Source organism: Perna viridis, chromosome 7 (assembly GCF_037379345.1).
Source record: "Perna viridis isolate PV_CMFRI_1.1 ecotype Kerala chromosome 7, ASM3737934v1, whole genome shotgun sequence".
NCBI classification, from domain to species: Eukaryota; Metazoa; Mollusca; class Bivalvia; order Mytilida; family Mytilidae; genus Perna; species Perna viridis.
This window is the reverse complement of record NC_142451.1, coordinates 19,716,778-19,729,228: the sequence shown is the minus strand read 5'-3', so window position 1 is coordinate 19,729,228 and position 12,451 is coordinate 19,716,778. Positions and strand designations below refer to the sequence as shown.

Here is a 12,451-nt window from a genome sequence, read left to right as displayed (position 1 = left end):
ATTTACTTAAAATTAGTGACTAACATTCCTTGGTGTTTATTTTCACTCAAACTTAACATTTCATGTTATTTTAATAAGAATCATATCTATTTCATTTTACATTATTTCCCTTTTTTATGTGGATTTTTTGTTGATTGTTTGTTTTATTTATTTGTTTGTTGTTATTTTTTTGTTTGATTGCTCTGTTTATTATGGTGTTTGTTGTTTGTTGTTTAGTTTTGCTTTTTATTTGGTTATTGTCTGTGAAGATATAACATTATGATTTAGTATTTTAAACAAGGAATCTAATATTTTCAAAAATAAAATTTTGGATATTGCACAAGCGCACACATGTTTTAGGGTCGCAAAACCTGTCTGTATATCCAGGTTCAAATTGGTTAAGCGTCGTTCAGGTAGTGCGTGCATTTATTTTTTAATTATGAATTCACAGCGCTGCTTGGAAACATGCTTAAATAGATAAATATAAAAAAAATTAAAACAAAATAAAATGTAAAGTCAGTTTGTTTTTCATCGATATATCGACAAAAGTATCAAAATAGATGGACGACTTAAGAAATACCAAAGTCCACGTACATGGCTGAAACAAGAAAAACAGGAAACATTGACAACTGTCGTCCTACAATTCAGATAGCAGTAAAATCAATTACATATCTTTTAAATATCTATAAGCATGCAACTAATAATTGGTAGCTTCTTTAAATAACCTGTCGGATTTTCTGTGTTTCCCGGAATGGGAAAAAAGCTTTCGATGAAAATTAACATCGTAGACTTGCTATAGCTATATTTGTTCTCATTCTTATCATAATCTTAAGGTGTGTGATCTGATATAGATTTTTGGATCCTTATGATTATTGCGTATCAAAGAAATACTTTTTTATCAGAAGCTGCAATAGCACCCATATATCCATAGGTGCTTTAATTTTGTGTACATGAGTCCCTGTTCTAAACAGCTCTAATTATTATGTTGATTGTTAAATGTGTACCGATATAAATAAGATGCTTAAAGAAAATTCATTAACCAACCAAAGACCTTCATTTGCAAAAATTTATTTTAAAACAAGTAATAAAAACAAATGTAGAAAACGATACAGTATCCATGTTTATAGCATTAAACATTTCATGGGGCAACTATTTTGCTATACCTGTGTTTAACCATACATCATGGTGTGAGGGTTTCCTAGTCATTAATTGATGACCCATGGATGGCCTTGACCTGACATTTGTCATCTCGGTTGATTTGTCTTCTATTTGACATATTCACCATATCCATTTTCGTTACATTTTTATTTTAAACAAACAGTTGTTTCTGTCCATTTTTATGTCATTCTTACTGTAGTACTACCATTTATTCTGAAATTATTGTCCACTCTAAAATAATGGTAAATAAATTTTCATATCAAGCTTCTCATTTTCTGGATGCAACGGCTAGTTCTACATGACTTTGTTTGTTTTGTTTGTTTGGTTTTTTTTTGTTTTTTTTTTTGTTTTTTTTTTTGCTGTTTTTGTTTGTTTCTTTTTATTTTTTGTTTGTTTGTTTGTTTGTTTGTTTTTGTATTGCCGACATAAATAATATATCATCTCAACAATTGGCGCTCCTTTATAGACATTTTCCAGCTTTCATTTATATCCTTACTCAAATGTTAATTTTTGTTTCTCTTACTTTCTACAATGAATGTTTTTATCAAAATTAATATTTCTCATTGCCTTATCAATTTCTATACATATTACTTTCCTTCATTCTGTTTTATATTTGTTTCATTTTTTATACTAAACATATTGCTTTAATATTGAATTCAAAGCTGACAAAAACTTTCTCGTCCGGTAGGATCGAATCTCTGGTGTTTTAAAAGGATTGCAAAATACCTTATCAGCCACACTACATATAAGCTACGGGTATAAAATTAGGGAATATAAAAGATGAATTTCTAATGACTTATCAGTGTATGTTTTAAGGTTAACTGTATGTAAATGATATTATTGATGAAAAAGACTATAGTGTAAATAAATCATTATAAGTACCTAAACAATTAAGAGTTAAATCTGATTTAAATATATAAAAAATCAAGTTTTGGAAAACTATATTTATTGCTATAATTAGAAAAGCAAATATCTTTTCTGGGACGTACATTATTGTGGATAGATTATTGCGATCGTCTGTGTTTTCTGTATCAGGTTTAATGTACACTTCAATTCTGATACTTCTATATATCTACCGATTTAATTTAATCAATTCCATCTTAATTTAGATCTGAAAAAGTAACAAAGATAAATGTTAGCATTGTCGCGAAGTGCCTCTTAATATATTACAAAGAAGCTCTATTTAAATGCAATTTAATGTATTTGCTTTACAATTAACCGTTATGGAGTTGGGACGTTCAGCGCGATATACAATCTGGTTTAATTCATTATTTCCATCAGAAATTAATGCACCAAGTCCGAACTTTTGTAGTTGATTCAAACTTTCTGGATATTGTCTTGGTATTTTTATTTCTGTTTTGAATATTGCCTTGTTGTTATCATTAATTAAAATATGTGGCTTTAATTTAATCCTTTAATCAGAAATTTCATTTTGTTTGAATCCTTGTTATTTATACATCTTAACCTCAAGATATGTTGTCTTATCCTAACATTCCATTGGAAAACAACGAGTTTATAAATAAGGCATTGTTGATATATTTTTTTCTTTTCTTGACAAAGCAACAAATATCATGACGAAAAAAGTCATATCACCTAATATTTGACACCACAGATTGTCATTAAAGAGTAATCAAGGGAACCAATGTTATAGTGGTAATCAAAAGAATGTAATACAGGGACAAAGACCAGACATGGAAAACAGACATACACACAAAGAACATGAAGTAACTAAATTCATACATACAAAGTAACAAAAGCAAATGAGCAACTCGGACTCCACTAAAAGTTGGGAGCATGGACCAGGTGCACCCGTAGGGTAAGCGCCTTCTGTTTTTCTAGAAACACCCGCCGAGTTGCTCATAAAAAGCCAAATCCGGGGTAGACAAACGAGGAAAGGTAAACTATGACCGTTGAATAAATCAGTTCCCATGGTGCAGATGGAAAGAGTAATCAAGGGAACCAACGTTATAGCGGTAATCGAAAGAATGCAGTCTAGGGACAAAGACCAGACATGGAAAACAGACATACACAGCAGGGAACACAAAATAACTAAAATCATACACACAAAGCAACAAAAGCATATGAGCAACTCGAACTCCACTAAAAACTGGGAGCATTGACCAATTTGAAGAACTTTCAAATTATGACAAATGACAACAATGTTACAAGTTGAAAAAGAAATATTTACAACTAATTAAAAAAGTTCGAGTTTCAATACTAATTTATGTAGGCTAGTGAGTAATTTAAGTATCTTTTTGGGTAGAATTCTGCCTACATTATACCAATGTGTCCTACTTCACTACTTCAGAACACCTGTGTGATCTTTTGGACACTGTCAGTTATGATGGCCTTAATCTCTATATTTGCCATCCACCAATGTTTGGGTAGCTTGTACTCTATATACAAGTGATAACTTGTTTCTGATTGGATAACATTGTTCATTTTATTTAGATATTCAAAGACCAAGCCTTTTTTTAGTTTCAATTACTTAATTGAACAGAGTGCTAAAACTATTTTTTTAAATAATTTGATGCTCATACATTTTTAAACTGAGATTCTTTCTAGCTGAAGTAGTTTTAAGCTTAAAGTTATGGTAAAATTCATTACACTTTTGTAAAATGGTCTTGTTTTCAACTTGCAATATAAATGCTTGCACCAGTCCTTCTAAGAACCTTCTGAATATTAAACAGTTTAAAAAAAAGTTGTTAAAGAGATGTCTATAAAATGATTGTAAATATCAGTATCATTTTGTTTTCTTTGGTTTACAGTGACTATGTATATTAGATGCCCTACAATATAAACTTGAAAATATTCAAGTAAAAAAAATTTAAATGGCCTCAGTGTGTTGTATTTATTTGACTTTAAGAAGTTTAGGTTACCATAATTGACAGCTATTCAAACTTAAAGGACTGTGTCAGAAAGGTGTTCTGAAGTATTTAAGAATGACGCATTGGTATAATATAGTTCAGATGTTTACCTAGAGAACTATTTAAATAGAAATCAAGGGAACCAAGGTTCTAGCAGTAATCAAAAGAATGTAATCCAGGGACAAAGACCAGACATGGAAAGCAGACATATACAACAAAGAACATAAAGCAACTAAAATCATACATACAAAGTAACAAAAGCAAATGAGCAACTCGGACTCCACTATAAACTAACAGCATGGAGCAGGTGCACTGGAAGGGTACGCGTCCTCTGCTGTTCTAGAAACACCCGCCGAGTTGCTTGATATTGAAATTGGAACTGGTCTATTCAACTAGCTGTTTTGTTTGTCATCAGAATGAAAGTAGAAAGATTATTGAAATTAGGATCAGATAATAAATTGGAAGATAATTATGTAATAAGCATATCTCTGGGAAAAAAATTTGAAAGATATGTCAAATATTAAATCCTTTAATAGGGTTTAATAATGTATGCATATAATAGTTCATTGTGAAGTAATGAAAAAAATAATTTTATCAGATTCTTGGATACAAAACTGTCAAACTAACATCTCTTCTGACAGTTTTCACAGAGCCAGTTCCCGTAGAGATGACTATAAGTTGTTCTCCTATCGGTGGCTCTGATTTAACACGTCTTTTCAATGGAAAATGGCTGTATCAAGCAGGACCATTGCAGTAATTTTAACCTTTGTGGTTTTTGCCTCAATGCTATTAGTTATACGGATTTATTTTTTGACAACTCATTTTGACATTTGCTAGGAGCACTTAGTGCAGCATTACACGTTGTACAATTATTTTATTTATGATTTTTATTACAATGATAACTGCCTTTAAAAATCGATGTTCGGTAAACTAAAAACTACTAAAATAAAAACTAACAATCTACTAGTAACTTAATAAAATAAGTTCAAAATGAAGCACAGACAGGTGTACCGTAAGCTTACTACGTACTTTTATTTAGAAAACGTTACTGGTTTGATCAGGCCAAATAAGTTGTTGAAATAAAACCGAAGAACTCTATGAGAAAAAAACTTGGTAATTTGAACTCATTTTAATTAAGTAGCATTCAAGTTAAGAATCGTGCGAAATGTGATTCATGGTCAGAAAGCCTAAACATTTTTAATTTTCATATTTTGTTTAAAATGTAATAGTAAATAGAAATTCAGATGTGGCTTTTCATAAAACCATTGTTCTTATAGGGGATAAAAACTATATAGAATGTATGGCAGAATTTAAAATAAAAGGAGATAAATCTGTAAATGACACTACAATACAATAGAAACTGCTGACTTTTAAATGTGGATTATCTCCTACGGGTAGATAAACTGGAATGAATAATTAAACATTTCATCATATAGACATATAAATCAACTTATTCACAAAAATATAAATGTGTAGCCTTTTTTGGGGTGTATCTCTTATTTTAGAATTTGTATGGTTCTTACAAAGTCTGCTACTAAATGTTTAAAAGTGAATAGAACGTAAAACCAATAAATCTGTATATTAGACGCGCACTTTGTTTACTCAGGCATGTAAGGAGAGGGTTGAATTAAAGTATTAAAAAATAATAGGGAAGCCAGAATAAGATATTTAATGGAATTGTGTCGTTTTGCTTAATCAAACTAACACCATATATATGGTCAAACAAGTTATAAAAAAATGCAAGAAAATTATTTTAATAAACAAACCATTTAATGTTCAAATCGAAACATTCGATGAACCACTTCTTTATTTATAGCTTAATAATTAAACTAAGATATATTTTTATCTTAAAGGTACATTAATCTAACCCAAAAGATGAAGAAATTTTTGCTCAGGTTATCAAATTGTAATTTGATTAAGAAAATCATTGTTGCTTCCCAGTAGTTTATTGTGATATTTTGTATATATATATATCCAACCATTATATCTTACTTCAAGCTAAACTGACTATCATTTGATATTTACAATTTTCATTTAAACTAAACTTAAGATGAAAATACCTATTGACAGAGCTATTTCCCAAAGATTTACAAATCTGTCTGTTTTTTAAAGGATGATCTAGTTTTTTTCAGTTTTGACGCAGTTGAAATATTTATCATATTGCACATACAACGGATAAAATGTAACATACGGCAAAACTTAAATCATAATGAGGTTATGTTAAGTTAATCATATTTTAGAATGTGTATAAAAAAATACACCTCAGAGAGGAAGGCAATATGATGTCTAGCGGATATTTTAACTCAAGAATATCTTTTGTAAACGATTTCATTTTAAAATGACAATTCAAAATATATTCCTTTTTTATGATATCTACTGAATTGATAAAAAAAATATTCTTAAAAGACAAAGTATGTATTGATATAAAAAAAAATGATAAAATATGTAATGATACACGGTTTTTATTGTCCTTTTGCATTCTCCTGTTGTTATGTTCTAAAATATATATGGACCGAAATTCCAGATTTGGAAAGAAACTGTGGGTTTTTATGGTCCGAAAAGTCTTTGGGTCGCCGTGTCCGCTATTAATGACATATTTTTTTTAAACATTCTGGTGCCATGTTTTGACCATACCTATCTAAGAAAAAGTTCAGATTCGATTTTGTATTTAATTATCGAACTTAGTTTATGTTTCCTAGACTGATGTGGTTCTCAGTCGCATATACCCAGTATACGAAAATAAAGTTACCATTATACTGTTTTAAGCTCCCGATTTTACATGCACAAACCAGATATTGATGTTTTTTATGCCCATAAGTATGCAGGGCCCAGTTAATAATACAGCCATCGAGAGCGTATAAATATAAAGAACATATGTAACTATCAATTGAGTAATTTGATTTTTTAATTTAATCCTAAACAATATTGGAATATTGTTAATGAGCTTCAAGGAAGGGTAATCAAGGGAGTCAAGATTCTAGTGAAAATCAAAAGAACGCAATCAAGGGACAAAGTTCCCTTGATTACTCTTAAAGAACCTTTGATCTAACTTTATTCTGCTGAAAGATGCATACCTTAACTATAACATCTTTCAAAAAAACGTCATGGTTTGGATCAATATATTTTTTGTTTAAAAAATATGTAAAAATTTTGAAATGCAAATTGTTTTTCAAAACTGTGTTTTTCCTCTAATATATTTAAAATAATTCGATCTCTCGTAAATTAGGGCGTTGTACCCCTTTAATGTTACTATAAGGGGTCTGCAGGAACTTTCGGTCTCTTCTTTCCGGGGCATTGGACAGGTACGTATTCAGTCCTTGTTATAAAATTTAATAATTGGAAGTCTTACCATCACAGCCAAAGTTCTCAACAAAATACAAGTGTCCATGCTAAATTAGGCCGTAATGTGTCAGAAGCCAACAAAAAAATAAAAAATGCACAATTCACAGAGTTTAAAATTTTATTCGATAACAAATTAGGAAGTTGCATCACTTTATTTTTAATGTTATAAGGGGTCTTCGGGATCTTCTCGTCTTTTCTTTCCAGAAAATTGGACAGGTACGTTTTCAGTCCTTGTTATAAAATGTAATAATAGAAGTCTTACAATCAAAGATAAAGTTCTCAACAAATTCCATGTGTCCATGCTAAATAAGGCCACAATGTGTCAGGAGCCAACAAAACAAAAATAAAAAAATGAACAATTCATAGAGCTTGAAAATTTACTTGATAACAAGACCTCTAACAAAGCCAAAAAAACACTTGTAGTTGTAGTTGTAGATGATTACAGCATAACAAAAGAAAAGCCTAAAACTGGTATTGGCAACATCGAAAAATAATGGGCCGACGCATTCATTATTTACATGAGTATTTCTCTATCATCACACCCCATAGATTTCAGGAATTGTCTGAGTACTTACAGTCAGCACTTCTTGAGGCAACATTTATGAAAGAAAGGCATCAGTTGGAGGGAATATGATGTCCAATTCAATCTTAAAATGGCCTCAGATCCTAGTAAACAGATGGATTTGGTAAATCAAGAGTTCTCGTTAGTGTAAATGATTAATGACGCTGGCAACACTGACAAATCTAGAACTTGAACTGTCACGACGGGCGTCCAAAACAAAACATCAATGTGATGATTCCTAAAAATGTGTTTGTGAGAGGAACCCATGAAAATATATGCATGCTTTAGGTGCCCTTGACGCCAACCGTTTTACATGTGTCTGGTAGATCCTGTCTAGTCACAAAATACGACTCCGCCCTTTCGGGCAACATTTCAGGCTAATTTCCAGCAATTAGGTCAACTCACGCAGGAAGGACCAAACGAAACTTCCAAGTCCGGCAATATTTGGGCCCTAGGAGATTTCCAGATCAAAGTTTAACTCCTCGTCAAATATTTGAAAGCTTACCTTGATAAAGAAGTACTGCAGAAATAATACAATGTTTCTCATTTGATTTCTGTTTGAAATATGGTGGTCCGAGACAGTTCAGAGAAAGTCCTTATTTTTTTTATTCGCTGAAGAGCACAAAAATGAGTTGATTAAAAGGTTCAAAAAGAAAATGATCATTGGAGGATTACTGGCTTAAGTGGAAAATGCGTCTCAATTGTGTTTCACAAAATTAATTATTCGACTTGTCTATTTGAATCTATGCTACAATGTTTAGCAACTAGACTCCAAACCGATGTCGATTTATTTTGTCATTACAGTGGTGCCAAGGTACATTTTTTTCGCAGTTTTAAGTAAAGCATCGAAATATACCGTTGTCGTTCAACGAATTTTAAATAGTCATATATTCCTGATGGAAGGAGCAACACCTTTGTCCGTGGTGGGTAGACCTATTGACGAGACAAAAACAAATATGGAAATCAACTGCTTACAAGTCATACATTCGGCAAAATTTTATATTTGTCAGATCATGAAACTGTTTGGATAATTGGATCCTCTATAATCGTATTACGACAGGAAGAACCAAATTTAAGGCTACAGGGGAAAAGAATTAAAGTTCCGCAGGTTGTAGTTGCATTAAACTCCTCCAGGTTACAAGAAAAACCGTCATATTATCAAATATATATGTGCTCCTTTGTATCTGGTACTGCCTTGTGGAAGAATGACATCGGGAAATTTTCCTTATATGAACCCGCCTCTTGGCAAAAAATGAGCTCCCCTTAACTAGTAAATCATTTCCAAATACAAAGATCATTTGGTTGCATTCAATCTTTGTTTGAAAATGTAATAGGTGATTAAAACACATCCGTTCACATCCCTTAACCATTTTGTATATATATATTTAAAAAAAACATGTACTGCTCTTTGCTTTTGTGTATACTTTCAGTTTAATGTTGTCTGACATTACTGTTGCTATGGAATGAGGCTAATATTAATAAGGCTGTAAAGCTGATCATGAGAATTCCAAGTGTCGGATGCGGCACCAAATTATATCACTTTGAACTTAAATCTTGTCCACTTTTTTTCATTCAGTATTGTCAACTTTCCTTTCATCAGTGGCAGCATCCTTTCAGCCCCTGCGTATGGAGTTTTCATATCACAAATCATACATTATGACAGAGCTTGCCGTAAATACGCAGACTTTTGGTTTCGTGCTAGACTTCTTACAATAAGGCTTCTGGAATAGGGTTATGTTGCTACAAGATTGAAGTGATCACTACAGAAGTTTCATGGTCTTCATCATGAACTAGTGGATCGTTACGATCTATCCATCTGGACCATGAAAACTGATTTGTTAAACGTGTCATAGTTCTGCTTTCCTCTTTGTCTACCCTGGACTTACATTTTAATGAGCAACTCGGCGGGTGTTTCCTGAAAAGCAGAGGACACTTACTATAACGGTGCACCTATCCATGCTCCCAGTGTTTAGTGAAGTCAGAGTTGTTCATTTACTTTTGTTGTTTTGTATTATTTTAGTAATTCTATGTTTTTTGTTGTCTTTGTCTGCTTTCCATAGCTAAATGGATGCTACGCTACTTAAGTTAATTGAATGTGTCGCGAAAAACTACAGAATCTTTGTATGCCCAATGAACATTAAAACAATTCTTCCATGCCAAGTTTGAATAAGTGGATAACGGACATTTTTTTATGGTAATAGTAAAGACCAACTCTATCTTTTGTGAAGTTTTATTAATTTTTCTTCTGTACTTTTGTCAACGTGTGTGCCTTTTCCAACTTCTGCTTTTGAAAATATCTGGTGCGTTTGTCAACTTACATGCCTTTGCTAATTTTGAATGATTGGACTCTATCGAAATGTATTGAAAATATAGCCGTGACCAACCTACGCCAAAGTAAATAAGTAAATAACCATGAATTTTCTTTTTTCTACAGAAAGCTGCAATAAATAGGATGGTGCTTTCCGTCGTCGGCGGCGTAAAAACGTCAGTGCTATACGATGTCTAAACAATAATGTGCCGTGCTATACATGAATTCAATATCCTGGTTTTAGTTGTAGTCGTTCGTTTTCAACGATAATATTTTTGAACATGTAGACGTGGCAAAAATCGAGATTTTATCAGTTTTAAATCGAAGGAAATATATTATTTATTATAATCAGAAAGAAGCTTATTGTGATTGATCTTCAATTTAAATTTGTTAATTTATTTAAAAAAAATTATAAAAATTATGTCTGTGGTCAAACATAAATGTTTATATTTTCATATGAAAATAAAACATTAGCCAGATTCATCTCTAATGTATATTTGTAGTTTGTTTCAAGTGTATTTGTAACCTGTGCATGGATGAAAGCGGTAAAGATGCCTTATATTTTGTTACGATATTCGCAATTTATATATTAAGTACTTTTCCGTTTAAGAATCAGGAAAATGTGTAGAAGTTAAGGCACATGAAGAAAAATACGCAATGATTTTATTGCATTATCTAAGTATTTATATCTCATAACCTCAAGAAATTACTGTCAAAGTGTTTGCAAAGTCTGCCTTTTTAAGATATTGGTAGGTCAAATTTAGTTGAAATGGACTATGGAAAATTTTCCCGAACCGTTTCCTTAAATAAGCAGTCAAACAATATCTACGTTACCAATGCTTCAGCATAAATTCAAATAGCTTTTCTATAGCTCTCTAGATGTATTTGAATATGTTTGAGGCAAAAAAAAAAACAGATTGAGAAAAATGATGCGCCACTCATTGCCTGATTCTTACACTGAATGGTACTTAATATTAATTGAAACCTAATTATGATGAAAATTCAATATGACAAACAATACGGTATTATTTTCATCTTATCGGAGAATATGAAAACGTGTTATCGTTAATGTTTGACAATGAATACGTCTTTTCGGAGAATATGAAAACGTGTTATCGTTAATGTTTGACAATGAGTACATCTTATCGGAGAATATGAAAACGTGTCATCGTTAATGTTTGACAATGAATACATCTTTTCGGAGAATATGAAAACGTGTCATCGTTAATGTTTGACAATGAGTACATCTTATCGGAGAATATGAAAACGTGTCATCGTTAATGTTTGACAATGAATACATCTTATCGGAGAGTATGAAAACGTGCCATCGTTAATGTTTGACAATGAATACATCTTGACCTACATGTAATGGTAACGCAATAACTCAGTCCGAAAAAAATGAATGTAGACAAAAATTTTTACACAACATAATGAGATGCAATTTGAAAAGTTTTCATGAATTATCCCTACCTTAATTATTTATGCTCTATGTCCTTTATGTAGTATTGCAACTTTCAAGATAACAAAATATAAATCGTATGAATTATTTATAGTAAGCAACTGATAACTTACCTTAGTTTATTTATTTAAAATCGTTTAGGATCTTTAATCTCAGTTGCGCTATATAGATGACGTATTGTCCTTAAACAATTCCAGTTTCTAGGGATTTATATATTGCATCTATCCATAAAAATTTGAGATAAAGGACATTACAGACACTGTAAAGTCACATATCTTGACCTACAAATAGAGATCGGTAGAAGAGGAAAATTCTTGACCAAACTATACGTCAAAAGCTTCTCATTCTATATTGTCAACTTTAATATCACAAATCATACGTTATGCCAGAACTTGCCGAAACGGACTTTTGTATCGAGCTAGTCTTCTTACAATTAGTCTTCTAAAACAGGTATATGTTGCTAAAAGTTAAAATCATTACTACAGTGTTTCACGGCCGTCATTATGAATTTCAGAATCGTTAAGTTGCATTTATTTGCAGAAGGCGGGCCTATTTGTTCAAAGTGTCATAGTTTTCCTTATTTCCATTCGTCTACTCTTGACGTTTCATTTTATTAGCAACTCGCCAAGGGTTTCTTGAACAACAGAGGACGCTTACTCTTCCGGTGCACCTGGTCCATACTCCAAGTTTTTAGTATAGTCTGGGTTGATCATTTACTTTTGTTTCTGTGTACGTGTTATTTGATTATATCGTGTTCTTTGTTGTGTGTGTCTGTT

General features: G+C 31.6%; 1 long non-coding RNA gene across 1 annotated transcript; it reads right to left on the bottom strand.

Annotated features, from left to right (window-relative positions):
* Positions 1 to 7,446: 7,446 nt before the first annotated feature.
* LOC148611706 (uncharacterized) lies at positions 7,447 to 11,752 on the bottom strand. The gene is made up of 2 exons (XR_015924599.1): positions 11,687 to 11,752; positions 7,447 to 9,528 (listed from the first exon to the last, which is right to left on the bottom strand). It is a non-coding gene; the product is annotated as an uncharacterized LOC148611706 (long non-coding RNA).
* Positions 11,753 to 12,451: the final 699 nt, after the last annotated feature.